At 38.4% G+C, this 16,447-nt stretch overlaps 1 protein-coding gene across 1 annotated transcript in view; it reads right to left on the bottom strand.

Moving 5' to 3' along the window:
* The window catches only part of LOC139465039 (coiled-coil domain-containing protein AGAP005037-like), a 254,222-nt gene that overhangs the window by 120,041 nt on the left and 117,734 nt on the right, over positions 1 to 16,447 (bottom strand). The window lies entirely within an intron of this gene.

Below are 16,447 nucleotides of genomic sequence, written 5' to 3'. Positions count from 1 at the left end.
GTGAGGGAGTGAGTGAGCATCTGCAAAAAAAATGCTTACAATAAACTTGTTTATGGTCAGTTGCAGTATGAGTGACTGAGTTGCTTTTAACAGTATTCCAATTATATCACAGCGTGTCAGCTTTATGTGGGAGGAGAGCCTGAAGTGATGCAGGTCTCAGACGTTTACCACTTCAGTGAAACCCACGAGCAGGGGGGTGGTGCTGACAAACCTACAATCATAATCGTGGCGTACTGGAATTCGAACCCCCAATCAAAGGTTTCTGGCGTGCCCAAGGGGCGCAACTCTGCACAGCGAATCGGGCTGTGTAGATTTTGATATTCCGTAAAAATGTGGCAGTGGTATGTAGTGCACGAGCAGTATGCCACAGTAATCATAATCAATATTCCATCAATATCACAGCAATATTCCAGCTACATCACAGCAATATTCCAGCTGTATCACCTTTAAGCATAAACCATCCAGACCAATGGCTGACAGCATGAGCAACGATCAGTAAGTCATCACCAAGTCATGTACAACACCAAATTACTGAGCCTGACCGAAGATCCTCTTCAGTGACGTCTTACGACAAGCATAATCCCCACACGATGTCCCCAGTGAATGATAAGCTCTCTGATCAACTACGGTTTCTCTGCCCTGCTATCTGAATCATACGGACATCTTGGCTTTGAATAATTTTACTTGCTGGTAAGAGCCCTGTCTAATTGTTGACAATGGAACCACACAGATGCCATAGGCCAATGCCTGAAACACAAGGGTATGACTGGTATATCACCCAAAATGAGAGGGAGGAAGACAAAAGGAATTCAGTGGTTGTCTCCCTTTGAAATCTTTTCAAAAAGCACCTTTCCAGTGCATGACCCCTTCATTACCCTTCGGGGCCCACTTGCACAAAGCGATCTTAGCGCTAAGATGATCATACCTCCCATACTTTAACATAGGCTTACAATAGTCATAGCGCTAAGATTGCTTTGTTCAGATGGGCCCTGGTATCTATTGGGAATGTCATAACAGGAAGTCGTGATCACCCTTACCGAGGGACTTCCTATACCAATAAATATATATGTGTTTGTTGAATCAGATTGGCTCGAGACTGCAGACAAACACGTCATAACAATTTCATTACACTAATGACAGCTGAAATGAACAGAATTTCAAATTGACAAATAAACACAACAATTTAACTTTGGAGAAAGGTATTCAGAATCATGTCAGTCATCACTTGTAAACATACCAGTCAGTCGAGAGCTGTGACATGAAGAGTGTTCCACAAATGGCTTGTCACTGTAAGGAGCTATGACTGGTAACAGCAGTGGTAACAGAGTGTTCCACGAATTGTCTGACGTTACAGCAATGAAGATACAGCAATGCTAATGTATATTCTCTGACAACTTTCATGTATTTAGCACCCATACCACACCACATGTTCTATGAAGCTTAAGCTTCATTGTTCTGACGTCTGCAAATGTAAGCATCATGAATATCAAAAGCTAGATCAACCCCAATCCATTTTAAACATAATTTGCAAATAATGTCTCAGCTAGATGGATAACTGAAGGCAGATCGTCATGTCAAGCTCCCCCTGACTCTGCTGTTTGTAGATGCATGGTTCTATGTGTCATCCATTATGCAAACTTTGAGTAAACAGACAAATAAAATGACCATTTTATTTTCTTGCAGGGAGCCATTACTTAGACTTTAATCAAAGACTGCACCCATTACATACTGATCAGGCAATAAAACACAATCTTGAGTAAATAAGTGTAGCGCCTATTGCTGCATAATGGATCAAACCAAACATGCTTGTCTAATTGCAGACATGGTGCGTTTTCATAAGATCCTCGGTGGGCTAAGTGTCACAAGACAACAATAAATCTCTCCAGTAAATACAACTTGCTGTATTTTGTTCACACAAATGTTGATAGTTGGCAATAGTCAGCACATGTTTGTAAATGGGACTTCAATCATAATGTATTTATGTCATGTGATACTTGTTTCAATATTCACGTTTAAAGCATTTGTGTCAGTGTCTCTTCACAGTTGTCTCCCCTGAGGCAGAAGAACATTGCACTGAAGAGGTGAGGCATTGTCGCTAGTTTGCTGAAACTACCAGATGAAAATGAACTCTGAACAAGATGGATAAAACGGTATCAATCCCTAAAGAACCAAGGGCATGGTGCCCAGTTGTTGACTGTAGAGTTGCTTCCCTTAGGTGTGCCGGGAACAGGATCAGGTGGTCAGGCTCTCTGACTTAATTGATGCATCTCATTGTATCCCAGTATCCAGACTCGATTATTTACAGACCGCTGTCATAAAGCTGGAATATTGCTGAGTGCGGCGTGAAACAACAGGTTAACAAACTTATAAATTGATACAGTAACTTCATTAGAAATCACCTTTCTGTCATTTCTGAAGCAATGTGCCATCATGTATTGAACAAAACATCTTTCATTCCAAAACTTCACAATTTTTCTAAACCTGCAATGATGTTTCTTCCCCCAAAAAATACCCCCTTTCCAAAGTATGGAGACCCGTGAAGATCCGGGGTAGAATAGGTCTTTAAGCAACCCATGCTTGCCATAAAAGGCGACTATGCTTGTTGTAAGAGGCGACTGACGGGATCGGGTGGTCAGGCGTGCTGACTTGGTTGATACATGTCATCGATCCCAATTGCGTGGATTGATGCTCATGATGTCAATCACTGGATTGTCTGGTCCTGACTCACCGCTGTCATATAGCTGGAATATTGCTGAGTGCGGCGTTAATCAACAAACCAATCAATCCAAAGTATGGTATATATTAAGATAGATATCATGCATTCTGTTCCCGACTCCACATGCCAATGTTATCTAATGCTATCCCATGCTATCCTATGCTGTCCTATGATATCCAACGTTATCTAATGTCATCAAAGCCAATGCAATCTAATGCTATTCAAAGTAATCCAATGCTATCCAAAGTCCACATATTGCAATATCCTTTGAACGTCAAGCATACTACCTTGAAATTTGGAATGTACATTTATTTCATTTTCTAACCAAACTTGGAAAGAGTTTTTCTTTCAGTGCAACTGTAAAGACAAGGTCATTCTAATCAGTTCTGTTCATTTGCTAAGGTCCATATTGCAACACTAAATTTGGTCATGGCGCGTTGACATACGGAATTTCCCATCTCAAATGCAGCAAAACAGCTAAATCTTCACAACACAAATTGAGTACAGGTGTGTGTAACAGCATCAACAGTTTGGAATCAGATAGCAATCATCCAATATTAGTCATGGGCTGTTTTTGGTGAGTCAATTTGATAAAGGCAAATATAACTACCGGGTACCCATCACTGCTGGTCCAATGGCTCAAGTCTTGTAACGATTATCAAGCACATGTGAAATGAACTTAACAAACAGCGATTCAAATGGAATAATTCTGGCATTCCTGTTCATTTTTCCTCTGATTGAAAAGGAAAACTCTAAGTTAATCTGCAATCATTCTATTATATCAGTTCGTGAACATTAAACTTACAGAAATAAAATGAATATATATTATTCATGAATAAGAAAACTTTTTTTATCAACACCACCAGAGACCCAAAATGACTTGCAGATTTTTTTACATTTGGACTACCGAAAAATTCCCAAAATGCAAAGATTGATGCTCATGATGTCAATCACTAGACTGTCTGGTCCGGACTCAATTATTCACAGACATCATTAGTAAGATGGAATATTGCTGAGTATGGCGCTTGAAGCAACAAACTGATCAATTCATATATATTCTCACCTATAATTGACTAAAGCCTGTTCATCGGTAAATGGTCAGCACAGATTATCATAGTGTGAGTGAGTGAGTTGGGTTTAACCCTGCTTTGAACAGTATGCCAGTTAAATCAATGCGTGTCAGCTTATTGTGGGAGGAAAGCCCCAAGTGATGCAGGTGTCAGACTTTTACCACTTGGGGGAAACTCATTAGCTCGGGTATAGTGCTGACAAAACAAGAAATATAATCGGGGCGAACCGGGATTCAACCCCACAATTCGACAAAGGGATGCAACTCTGCACAACAAACAGATGATCATGAGTATCAGAAGTATAATTAAATTAGCATGTAGTTTCCTCAAAACAACCTGGTACAATTCTACATGTACAAGTACCCGGATGCACAATGTTGGGCAATCCTTGTTAGATTCTAGATCTGGTTAATGACCACTTGAGATAATATCATACAAATTAGACTAATCCCATTTCCTGTCTCTACCAGCTGATGCAATGCACTTCCATCAATTAACTACGATGATAAGTGCCGAAGATTCATTTAATAAAAAAAAATTCTACCAATAAATCTCTTCAAAGGTTGTTTGAAATAAGAAAAGTATTTTTTATTTCCATGATCACACATCATTCCGGTCTGGAGTCTGCCTTCTCCAGGGAAAGCGGATTAGAAACTCTCTTACCATTCCTTGGGTTCACAGAGTTCTTGGAGTAATTTATTTACAGAGAATTCTATCAATGTTTTATTACCAAGGGACACTGGCGCCAAGTTGGTCAGTTTTGGTAATCATCAAAGGGTAGAATTCTTACATGGACGTCTTTGACAAATACACCGCTCCTGAATTTAATCTTACATAATTCTTTCATCCTCTGATGACATTTCAAAAGAATGGTTTAATCGCCTTAGGTTTACAAATGGTTCCGATTAAAGGATACAGTGGATGCATATCATACAATGTCTGGTAGTATACTCTTAGTATTTAGGATAAACTATACCATATACATTAGACATCTCGTCTCTGAAATGAAAATATTTTACAAAAAAAAATGTCACTGAATTATCCCAATAAAAGAAAATAAAGAGTAGCCAAGAGACTTATTTTCAGAAACTGCAGTAATCTAGACTTGCCAACTATTATAGACTTACATGGGCTGTATTGGTCATATTTGTTGGAGTTAACATATTTGATGCTACTTATTTATCAGTGTGCAAAGTTCTTGATTATATTCCGCTGCCGAAAACATGGCAACGTCACCACTAAAACACACAGACCACAGCCATGATGTACATTCTACAGCGCCAATATAGCATATTCTAGATGTTCCTTTGTTATATTGCTGCCGTAAGATGTAGATGTACTGACAGACACGAAGACTAACATTTAGTCTATGAAATCTTATATTACACAATACCCTTCTTGACTCTAAAAACAAAAAAAATAATTTCCCCGATGCTAATTTCAGGTGGAACAGCTAGCTAAAGCTGGCTAGACTTGCTTTTGTATACGTTTCTAGATTGTGTTTTTTAAAATAAAATACATATATTCCAGTCACGGTGCAGGACTAACAGACTTGTTACAACCAAGTGGATATCGGGAATGTTTCCCCAGGAAGCAATTAACACATAAAATATCACCTGGGAATGGACATCAGATAAACACATTTCCCTTCGGAGCAAATTGTTCATTGACTTGTTTACGATTTCATGCACTGTTTATGGCTTGAACATAGTGATATGTGTTAAACATAGCCTTAAGATGTATTGCTGTCCCAGTACTTCCCCTCCCTTCCGACAAGCCTTAGTTGGATACACCTCACTGCCGTTGTACTTGTTGAAAACATATATAACTAGTTGTAAGGAAAGCCTCATGAAATACAAGATACTATTTTCCTTCCACAGGTGGCCCCTTTCATGTTGTGTGCGAGTTCTCAACGATACAGGCTGCAGCTGTAGGACTTGTTTGTTGTAGCAGACTGTAGGATAATCTAACAACAGGCATACATATTTCACAGTTACACAGAAATACACAAACAATTGAGTCTGTCTGGAGCAACATTTTTTCATAACTAATGTTATGTGGGTTGGTCAGTTAGTGAAAAAACAAACGCTTTTAAAGTATGGACTATTTTACTAATTTTAAACGTGTACAGGTATTTAGTTATATCAGAACAGGCTCTCTTCTCTTCATCAGTGGACAATGCCTAGCAACTATACTAGCATTTGATCAATTATTGTTTGTTTTATGTTTGTGGTTGTTTAAGGTTGCACCAAGCAATATTCCAGCTATATGATGATGGTGTGTAAAGAATCAAGCCTGGACCAGACAATCCAGTGATTGACATCATGAGCATCAATCTACACGATTAGGATACAATGAAATGCCTCAACCAAGTCAGAGAGTCTGACCACCCCATCCTGATGCTTCTTAGAGGACAAGCATAGTTGCCTGTTACAGCAAGCATGGGTTGCTGAAGACCTATTCTAAATGGATCTTATAAAATTATCATTTATCATGTAATGGATAGTGGGAAAGATGAGATAACCTATCTGATAAACTCGCAATGTCAATTCTTCATATTACCTAGCAGTTACTAGTGACCTCCCTACAGCGATGGATGTACCAGCTTAATTAATGATATATTACGTTCCCGAAACAATAGGTAGGGGTTCTCGGTGATTGTGTGTTTCTATAGACAAACATGGCTGCAATTCACTCGGTACTTTACACTACATAGATAGGGCGGTTCACTGAAACATCGCTATGTCAAGGGTGACATGACATGACATGACAGAGAGAGTTTTACCCTCAGGTTTCTGTATCATATTTCTACCTTCATGATTCCATATAAAAAATATTATATACTGTATTCGACGTAATAAGCGCCCAGGGCACTCTCAAAATTAGAAATAGGGGGCTCTTATAAGAATATAATTTTGGTGAGAAAGAAAACAGAGTTAAAAGATCGTAAATTTTGTGGTTTATGCTGACAACCTGAAATGATACAAAAGAAAGGTCTGTGCGCGTTATACACGTCAGATATTTTATCCAGAATTCAATTGCACATAGTTAAGGGTGCATACAACACACAAGTGCGTATTATACACGATTAAATAAGTCTTGTGTACATTGATCAATCAGAAGGGGTGCTAATTGGGATCGTTCATAATCATTAGGGGGTCAACCTTAAGCTGAATTAAAAACCAACATCTACAAATGCACTGAATCATGGCCAATATCACTGCTAAGGGTTAATGAATGACAAAAGAGTGTTTTCAGTTTTGTCTTAACGTGTTTATAAATATGTGCCATAATTTGATCAATTGAAAATAAAATGTCAAATGAAAAAAATATCTTGAATTTGGCAAGATACACATGTTATTTAGTTTGTTGTCACAAATGATATCATCTGCTGTTTGATGGGTGCTTTTCAAACTGTCGACATTATCATGACTGTTCACACACACCTAGTGAGCGAGAGCTCCACTGAATGTCACTGATAACACTTGAATATACAATGCACATAAACATTTCACACTGAAGGCATGAAGAACAAATTCCCATCCAACATATATAAGGCCATACTAAATTCAGCATTAGTTTTCCTGCCCACCTTGCTCATGGCTGAGAACCCTGGCTCACCCAATGTTACAGTTCTCAAGCACCTGTCATTAGGGAAAATAGCTGTGTGTTGCCTTCGTTCTTTCTTTCATGACATGCACAACATATAAATCCTACCAAAGAACAATACTCTATGTTAATAACATTCAATGACAGTTATAATGAATACAGATTTATTGAACAGTTTCCTTTAAGATATAAAATAAATAAAATGCCTACTGTCTAACAGTTTAAAGAAAATCACAACAGCATATCAATCCGCCTCTTAAACAGGTAAAGGGCAATATCATTCAACCACTGGCCAACACAGGTAAAGGACAATAACATTCAACCAATGGCCACAACAGATAAAGGACAATACCATTCAACTAGTGGCCAACATAAGTAAAGAACAAAAACATTCAACCACTGTCCGACACAGGTAAAGGACAATACCATTCAACTAGTGGCCAACATAAGTAAAGAACAAAAACATTCAACCACTGTCCGACACAGGTAAAGGACAATACCATTCAACCAATGGCCACCAGAGGTAAAGGACAACACAATTCAACCAGTGGCTAACACAGGTAAAGGACAATACCATTCAACTAGCGTCTGCCACAGGTAAAGGACAACAACATTCAACCACTGTCCAACACAGGTAAAGGACAATACCATTCAACCAGTGTCTGCTACAGGTAAAGGACAACACCATTCAACCACTGTCCAACACAGGTAAAGGACAATACCATTCAACCAGTGTCTGCTACAGGTAAAGGACAACACCATTCAACCACTGTTCAACACAGGTAAAGGACAATACCATTCAACTAGTGTCTGCCACAGATAAAGGACAACAACATTCAACCACTGTTCAACACAGGTAAAGGACAATACCATTCAACCAGTGTCTGCCACAGGTAAAGGACAATACCATTCAACTAGTGTCTGCCACAGGTAAAGGACAACAACATTCAACCACTGTCCAACACAGGTAAAGGACAATACCATTCAACCAGTGTCTGCCACAGGTAAAGGACAACAACATTCAACCACTGTCCAACACAGGTAAAGGACAATACCATTCAACCACTGTCTGCCACAGGTAAAGGCCAACAACATTCAACCACTGTCCAACACAGGAAAAGGACAATACCATTCAACCACAGTCCAACACAGGTAAAGGACAACAACATTCAACCACTGTCCAACACAGGTAAAGGACAACAACATTCAACCACTGTCCAACACAGGAAAAGGACAATACCATTCAACCAGCTTAGTAACTCTATGACAACCCCACATGTTTCCCCCTACACACACATGTACAGCGCCAAAGAATGCCCCTCCCAAATCTCTTCCAAATGTCTGTTTACCAGTGTAGTCGAATTCCTGCTAAAGGGGAACACTGATTAGAAAAATAGTCCTGAATGCAGAATACTTTCCCTGTATTGATAGAGAAGCCTACAATAACCACCAGCTAGTTTGACCTCTGAACTGTTTTGAAAGGCCTCGGGTCAGTTTGACCACTGAAAAGATGATACCAAACCTATATTTTGCATGTGACCGACAATGTCCTCAGCAGAGCTGATGTATTATACAGAGATATACAAGAATATAAAGAGATAGTATTATTTAACATAGCATCATTTTTTGCCAAAGTTCAAGTGTTGAGACAAGCTCAATAGGTAAAAGAAATACGCAGCATGCAGTAAATATATTATCTAATAAATTGTTGTATTTGTGGCCAAAGGCCTTACTGTGAATAAATGTGTCTGTCAAAATACAAGTCCCTGAAAGGCATTTAGAAGTCATACACTAAAGGCAGAGAATGTATGGATGTCAACTTCTTTATTATGAGGAACACCAGGTTTCGGAGTATAAACTTATACCGTCATCATGTGAATAATGCCATGAGGCAGAGAACATATATATGTACCTGTAAGAACAAGAGTCAAACACCATTGTGTCGAATTTAAAAGGACCAATGAAAATACGTAAATTCGACTCAACAAAGTTCGATACAACAGTGTTTGGCTGTAGTTCAAACTAACATCATCAATAGCTCTGTGTTATCTGTGTGTTTGTAACAATAACATCCATATGTGACAGCACTTTCTCATACTGCATTCAAAATCACGACTCAAAACTTATCTTTGTCTCTGATATTCGTGCTAAAAGCACACTGTTTCTCACCTGCATTATATGAGGGCTCCTTTATCTTACTTCAATCATTATTGACGGTGCTTTGAGAATACTTGGCTTGTTACAAATAGACTTCCTATTTTTATTGTATATATGTATTATGGACTTTTGTTAGTACCGTATATGACCGCGGATAAGCCGACCCCGTAGATAAGCCGAGGTGCTAACTTGACCATTGAAATACGAGAGAAAATGATATGACCCGCAGATAAGCCGAACCAGGAATTGAAGGGCAAAAAACACTGCGAAGTCGGACTGCAAGACATGTGCCGGTACTCGCAGATATTCAAAAATATAAGATGAAAAACGTTGTAATTATATTGAAAAAGTCATTATTATTTCTAATAAAGATTTAACAAACCAGTCATCCACTTTCATAATGTGGGAAGCTGTTTCTCGTTGTTTTTTTTAATCTCATAATGATCGTTATATGTTGCCATCAACAACAAGCGCCATTTTGTGAATCGGTGTATATAGAATTATGAACCCGTGAGAAAATATATCAGCTAGAGCGAGTTTGAATTCAGCATCGTAAGCATGGCGTATTCGTTTCAAACTCATGATGAGAATGTCAGTCAGTAAAAATATACTAACTTTTATAACCCCCTTTACACCACTATTGTATGTTAATCCAATTGAATTAAATAAACTATCATACTATGAACACATTGAATGACCATCACTTACTCACAGGCTTCTCCAGTTTATTAAACTAATCTCTCGAAAACAAAGGAATTAAGCCCCTACTCCCAACACGATCGCTAAGCACCCACAACTTGAAAATGTTTGTGTAAACAACATGACAATACCAATCGGCCCGTTATTATCAATGCTCATTTCCTTGTGTACCGTGTTGCTTTTTAAACAACAGGAAGCAATCACAGTGATCACCGTTTGTGACGTCACAGGAAACAGCTGATCACATGTTTTTGCAAATGGCGAACGGAATAACTCGCCGATACAGTTGTTTATTTGCCTCTTTCAATAAAGGTAGACACTTGTTCATTATCAATTTATGAACTTTGCAAAACGTACGTAATAGCTATTGGCGATTTCATCTGGGGATTATATATTATAGCTGTGAATTACATATATTGTTACATGTAAAAATTGTGGAGTTTACGAAGAACGATAAACTTTGAACATTCAATTGAAAACTTATTATCGGAAGTAGTAACATGTATAACATTTTTTTAATAATGACAACATTGGTGTATAATAATAACTTTATTGATAATTTATAACAATAATGGCTCTAGTCGTGGCAACTTCCAAACTTTCGGGAAGTTGTGATCTATCGGACCGTCATTCAGGCGATGTTTCTGACAGATTACGATCTGAAAAATACTATCATGAAAGTGTATCCCGTGGATAAGCCGACCCCTTTCTACAGAATCTTTTTTCTGGTCCTCAAAATTCGGCTTATACGCGGTCATATACGGTATTGATGAAACTATTTCATAAATTATATTTAGAATGTAGAATTTTTGTGTGCATCCCTTGGAACCCAGTTCATATAAAATTTATGTTCATACAAATATGGGCACCACTCAAACAGAGGATGAAATTATTTAATAATTGTTATTTACAAGGTATATTTTTTGTGAGCATCCCTTGGGATCCAGTTTATATATTTTATATTAAAAAAGACAGGCACCATTTAAACAACTGATGAAACTGTTTTTAAAAAAAATATTTAGAATTTAGAATATTTGTGTGCATCCCTTGGAACCCAGTTCATATATTTTATGTTAAAAAAAGATGAGCACCATTTAAACAACTGATGAAACTATTTAAAAAATAATATTTTGAATTTAGAATTTTTGTGTGCATCCCTTGGAACCCAGTTCCTATATTTTCTGTGCCCGTACAATGCATCTGTACATACTGGCCACACATTCAGACATGATGTGAAGCCTGTAACACAATGTACTGCCCTCACAATGGACCAAGTTCCGGTGTACAGTGAACAATAACCTTGTGGAATGCTTGCTTCAGGTGGGTTAGGTATACACCAGGGTAATGCATGGGAAAATGTCAGCATATCCTAATCTTCCCACGCAACTCACTAACTTACTTAACCTTTCTCAGACGGGAGACAGCTGCAGCAATCTCATCAACTTCATCCCCAACATCACATCAGTACTAAGAGGGTTGGGAAACTGTGGCAGGCCTTGTATTTTAAAACTGCTTGGGGAAACCATGTCTTGATCCTGCAGTCACTTTGAACAGTATTACAGTTGTAAGACAGTGAGCCCAGCTCCAGGGAGGAAGGTATCGATGATGGAGGTTGTAGATGTACACTGGGTGATGCCCACGAGTAGATATTTGTTTTCGGGGAACCAGGGATCATAATCAGGGTCCAGAGCCCCGTGCCACAAAGCGATCTTAGCGCTAAGGTGATCGTAACTCCCTTACATTAACATTGGCTTACGACAGTTGCAGCGCAAGGATCACTTTGTGGAACAGGGACCCGTTCCACAAATCAATCTTACTGTTATCATAATCAGGGTCCAGAGCCCCGTTCAACAAAGCAATCTTAGCGCTAAGGACTCCGTTACTTTAACATTGGCTTACGATAGTTTGTACAACTTATATCTTCAAATTCTAATTGTACTATTGTACAGCCAGTAAAGTTTACATTTAATGTGATGAAATTACACAGTCACTTCATCAAGAACATTAGTTTAATCATCAATGTTGTATGAGTCGATTGTCGTATCGTTATGTTCTTTGGGCCTATGGCCTTAAACTGATTAAAGATATCTATTCTTTATCTAATGATAACCGGGGATCATAATCAGGATTCAGGGCCCATTCCACAAAGCCATCTCAGCCCTAATTTGATCATAACACCCTTACTTACTAAGGTTGTAACTCTCTTACTTTAACATTGGCTTACAATAGTCGGGGTACAATCATCTTTGCGATAACATTACTTTGTGGAACAGCCCCTGGTATATTGATCATAACTTTGGGTATGAAGCCATGAACAATGGATCCTGCTCAGCAAAGGGGCATAACTATGCACAGTGAATTACAATGTCTTAGACCAATGGGTCACTGTGTGCCATTTGAAAAAAAAACGACAAATAAATGCTGAGCCTTCAAATTTAAAAACAAAAGTTCACAGACAATATTTAACCCTACCATTTAAACCCTGTCAAATAAAACAGATCTGACCCTGATATTAAGCAACAGAACAAACATAGAAGTGATATTCTTGAGATTTATCAGCATGAATGACTGCCAAAGAGTCAACTGGTGCAAGATATGTATCTGTGATAATGAAGCCTGGAATGAAAGCCATGTTAATTATGCCTCTTCAGACACCATACTGAAAGTGAGTATTTTCACGCCTTTACTTCACCAGGCTGCAAGTGATTAACATCACTTTGTGACACTGACTGCATGTCAATGACGCCTCTGTAACACTGACTGCATGCGAATGACGCTTGGCGCCTTGTCTGCATATTGATGCACACATCAAACAGCAGCAGCTGTAACATTATCCCTGATCATCACAGGAAGTGTTATTTTTCTCAAGAAGCTAATGTGCCGAATTATACAAGCACGCCAGAATTATGAGCAGTATAAACCAGAGACTGCAGATCGCATCACAGCACAAATAAAGACTGACACTTGCTGGGGGGAATCACACATCTGGACCCCATGTGGTCATAACATGCTGGTGCTAGAGCCCATCCAATAACTGACAAGATGTGTGTGCTTGTTTGTTGTTTAAGCCAGTCAGTGACATTATCATATATCCTGGCAGTATATGTCAATAAATGAGCCTGGGCCAGACAATCCAGTGATTGATATTATGTCCGCTGTGGGTGCATGACGGCAGCAATCTACCAAATCAACGTTGTGGACTACCTCATCCAAGTTAGTAGCATCATATGATAAGCAATAGAGAACTGGGGACAATAGAAACTGTTTGTTTGTTTGTTTGTTTGTTTATTGTTTAACGCTACACTCAGCAATATTCCAGCCATATGACGTCAGTCTGTAAAAAAAAATAAATCAAATCTTGACCAGACAATCCAGAGATTGGCATCTATGCAATTGGTATACTTGATCACCCGATCGCATTAGTTGCCTCTTATGGCAAGCATAGGTTACTGAAGACCTATTCAAACCCTGATCTTCACGCTACCCATGGAACCTGGCAAGACCACCCAGTGGGGATATACATGCAGCCCCGGTCTCGAGGCATCTGTTTGTGAACATGGTGAATGACGTTGTTATTCTCTGCAGTCAAGATTCCAGTCTGTATGACAGCCTGTAGATATCCCATTTGGGCTAGGTAGACCAGGTTAGACACACTTTACTGACAACAGAACTTCAAGATTTCACCTGATGAAGTCATTCCAGAAATACGACATACTGCTTGTCAACATGATGTGCGATGCTATCCCATGCCATGACCTTCACATGGAGTGTTCACACCTCCTTCGTTACTGGCACTTAATTTAATTGAAAATTTGTGAGTGACAGATGCTACTGGTAGAGCAGGACATGCGTACACTTTTTAGGAACACCTGGTGTCATAACTGAGTTTCAGGGGTTGTAGGGGACAAAACTTTGGTAGGATTATCCATTTAAACAGAAAGCAAGTTTGTAAGCACTAAACAGTTATTAATGTCATGTTATCCTTCCGGCATTAATTTTTTATTTGTTGGATCATGGATTATGCCAAGAAAGGAGTCAGAGGATGAAAAACAAAGCTGACAGAGTGTTTTTTTTACAAATATGACCTGTAAGAGAGGGGAAAATAAAATAAATAAATTCACCATATTTAGAATCACCGTCTGCTAGAAAATATTCGAAATATGTCAAATTAAGCATGAATTTTACAGATTACTTGTTTAGAACCATTTTTTGAGCCACTTTTTTAGAAAAAATATGTTTTTCAATTTTGTAGAAAATAAGGGTCAGCGGATCCGTGATCCAACAAATAAAAAATAATGGTCTTACAGAAGATAAATGAATCAATCAATATGAAAGAAATCTTGATCTTGAAAGGAAATTGCAAAAGTTACCAATTCTCCACAGACCGGTGTACATGGGTTTTCTGGAACACAGTGTATAGACTGTGACATGAGCAGGGGGAACGCACGATTGAAAATATATATATATCCACAGATCAAGGAATATCTTCCAAGTTCTTGCAAATATTTGTTTCCAGAGAGATGCCACTATTTCATGCACTCCTGCCATACCACATCAAAGCTTTAGATTCTATCTTGAATATATCTATTGACTTTGTCTGTCTAGAATATCTTGGTAGTATATCTTTAGACTCTTTCTACCAAGAATATTTTTGTGGTATATCTATGGATTGTAAGAATCTACAATGTTCTGATGACGTCAACACAAATGAAGGCCTACCAAAATTCATAAAAAAAATTGCATTGTTTGTACACACTTTTTACTCACTTTTTACAGATTGATAAAAACAAGATCAGTGTGTGAATCCACAGGGTGAGTGAGTTGTTTGACAAACAGTATTACAGTTACATCACAGTTTGTATTTGAAGTGTGAGGAAAGCCTGAAGTGATGCATGTCCTAGGCCACTTTGGTGAAACCCATGAGCATGGGAATGGTGCTGACAAACCCAGAAACATAATCCATGATTTGATCCCAGGATCATATATTTGTGGCAATCCCAAGGGACGCAACTCTGCACAACAAATTGTGGTGTATGAAACCTGGCCGCTCATGCACTGCTCAGTTAAATAATTACCAGAGCTAAATAAAACTCATGAAGCACAAAAGTCCATTCAAACAAGTTGAGTCACAGATCCCACTGGAAATAGCTGCATGAAGTAAATAATGGCAACAATAGATAATGCAGAAAATAATGGATTATCTGATGCAGTCAGTGACGAGGTTGCCATGACATCTTCCTCCCAGGTCATGTGTTGAAAAGAATTTCTGATCCATGTGTTTGATAAAAACTGACAAGTTTACTTTCCAAAGACCTATTTGATATGCTTTTTCTAAACATTTTCCTACTTCATAATCTATTAAACCAAAGGTCAGAATCACATTTCATGTTTGAAAGTTACAATCCCTTCCAAAACACATGGATTAACTCATAAGCAAAAAAAAATATTTTAGAATTTGATAAGGAAAAGATTTTAAAAAATGATCTTGCCAAGCCATATCAAAATGAAATTACAATCTTACAATAGTTTCATGCCAACAGTTTCAAGTGGTGTCACCATGACCTAATCCATTGTAGTTCAAGGCCACAAGTCTACCAGAATCAAAACATATCTTCTGAAAACTTAATCTGAACCAATACCAAAATAAAATATTGTTTTCATTACAATGAAATAGCTGTTTTAATGAGATCCGCTCGGACTTAAACGAGACAGCATGGAGACGGCATACGTCTCTCAAGAACTGATGTTGACTTGCAAGACCCAACCAGACTTATTTCATGCTAAAGTGTCCACTTTGTTGAAATCAAAGTGAGAAGTGTCTGACCTCCACAGACCAATTTGTGAGCTTAGATTTTTTCATGTCTAGGTTGTGCAGTGAGTTCCTCAGGGAGGCACACACTGACATCAATTCTCTGAGGATGTATCAGTGATGAGGAGGAGGACAGTTGGACTAGTATACATTAAAGAAAGGTGGACCAAAGTCTGTGACAAAACTAACTGGCTTCTCTATAGAAAACAAAGAGAGTGATTACTTTGGCTAAGATTGATAGGTCAAACAAACTGTTAAGGTAAAGTGAGTTTGGTTTCATGACTAGTGAGTGAGTGAGTTGGGTTTAATGCCAGTTTTAACAGTATACCAGTAATATCACGGCGTGTCAGCTTAATGTGGGAGGAAAGGCCAAAGTGATGCAGGTCT

Source organism: Haliotis cracherodii, unplaced genomic scaffold (genome assembly GCF_022045235.1).
Source record: "Haliotis cracherodii isolate W230 unplaced genomic scaffold, xgHalCrac1.p SCAF_17, whole genome shotgun sequence".
NCBI classification, from domain to species: Eukaryota; Metazoa; Mollusca; class Gastropoda; order Lepetellida; family Haliotidae; genus Haliotis; species Haliotis cracherodii.
The sequence above is the reverse complement of the archived record's forward strand: the minus strand, read 5'-3'. Positions and strand labels throughout refer to the sequence as shown.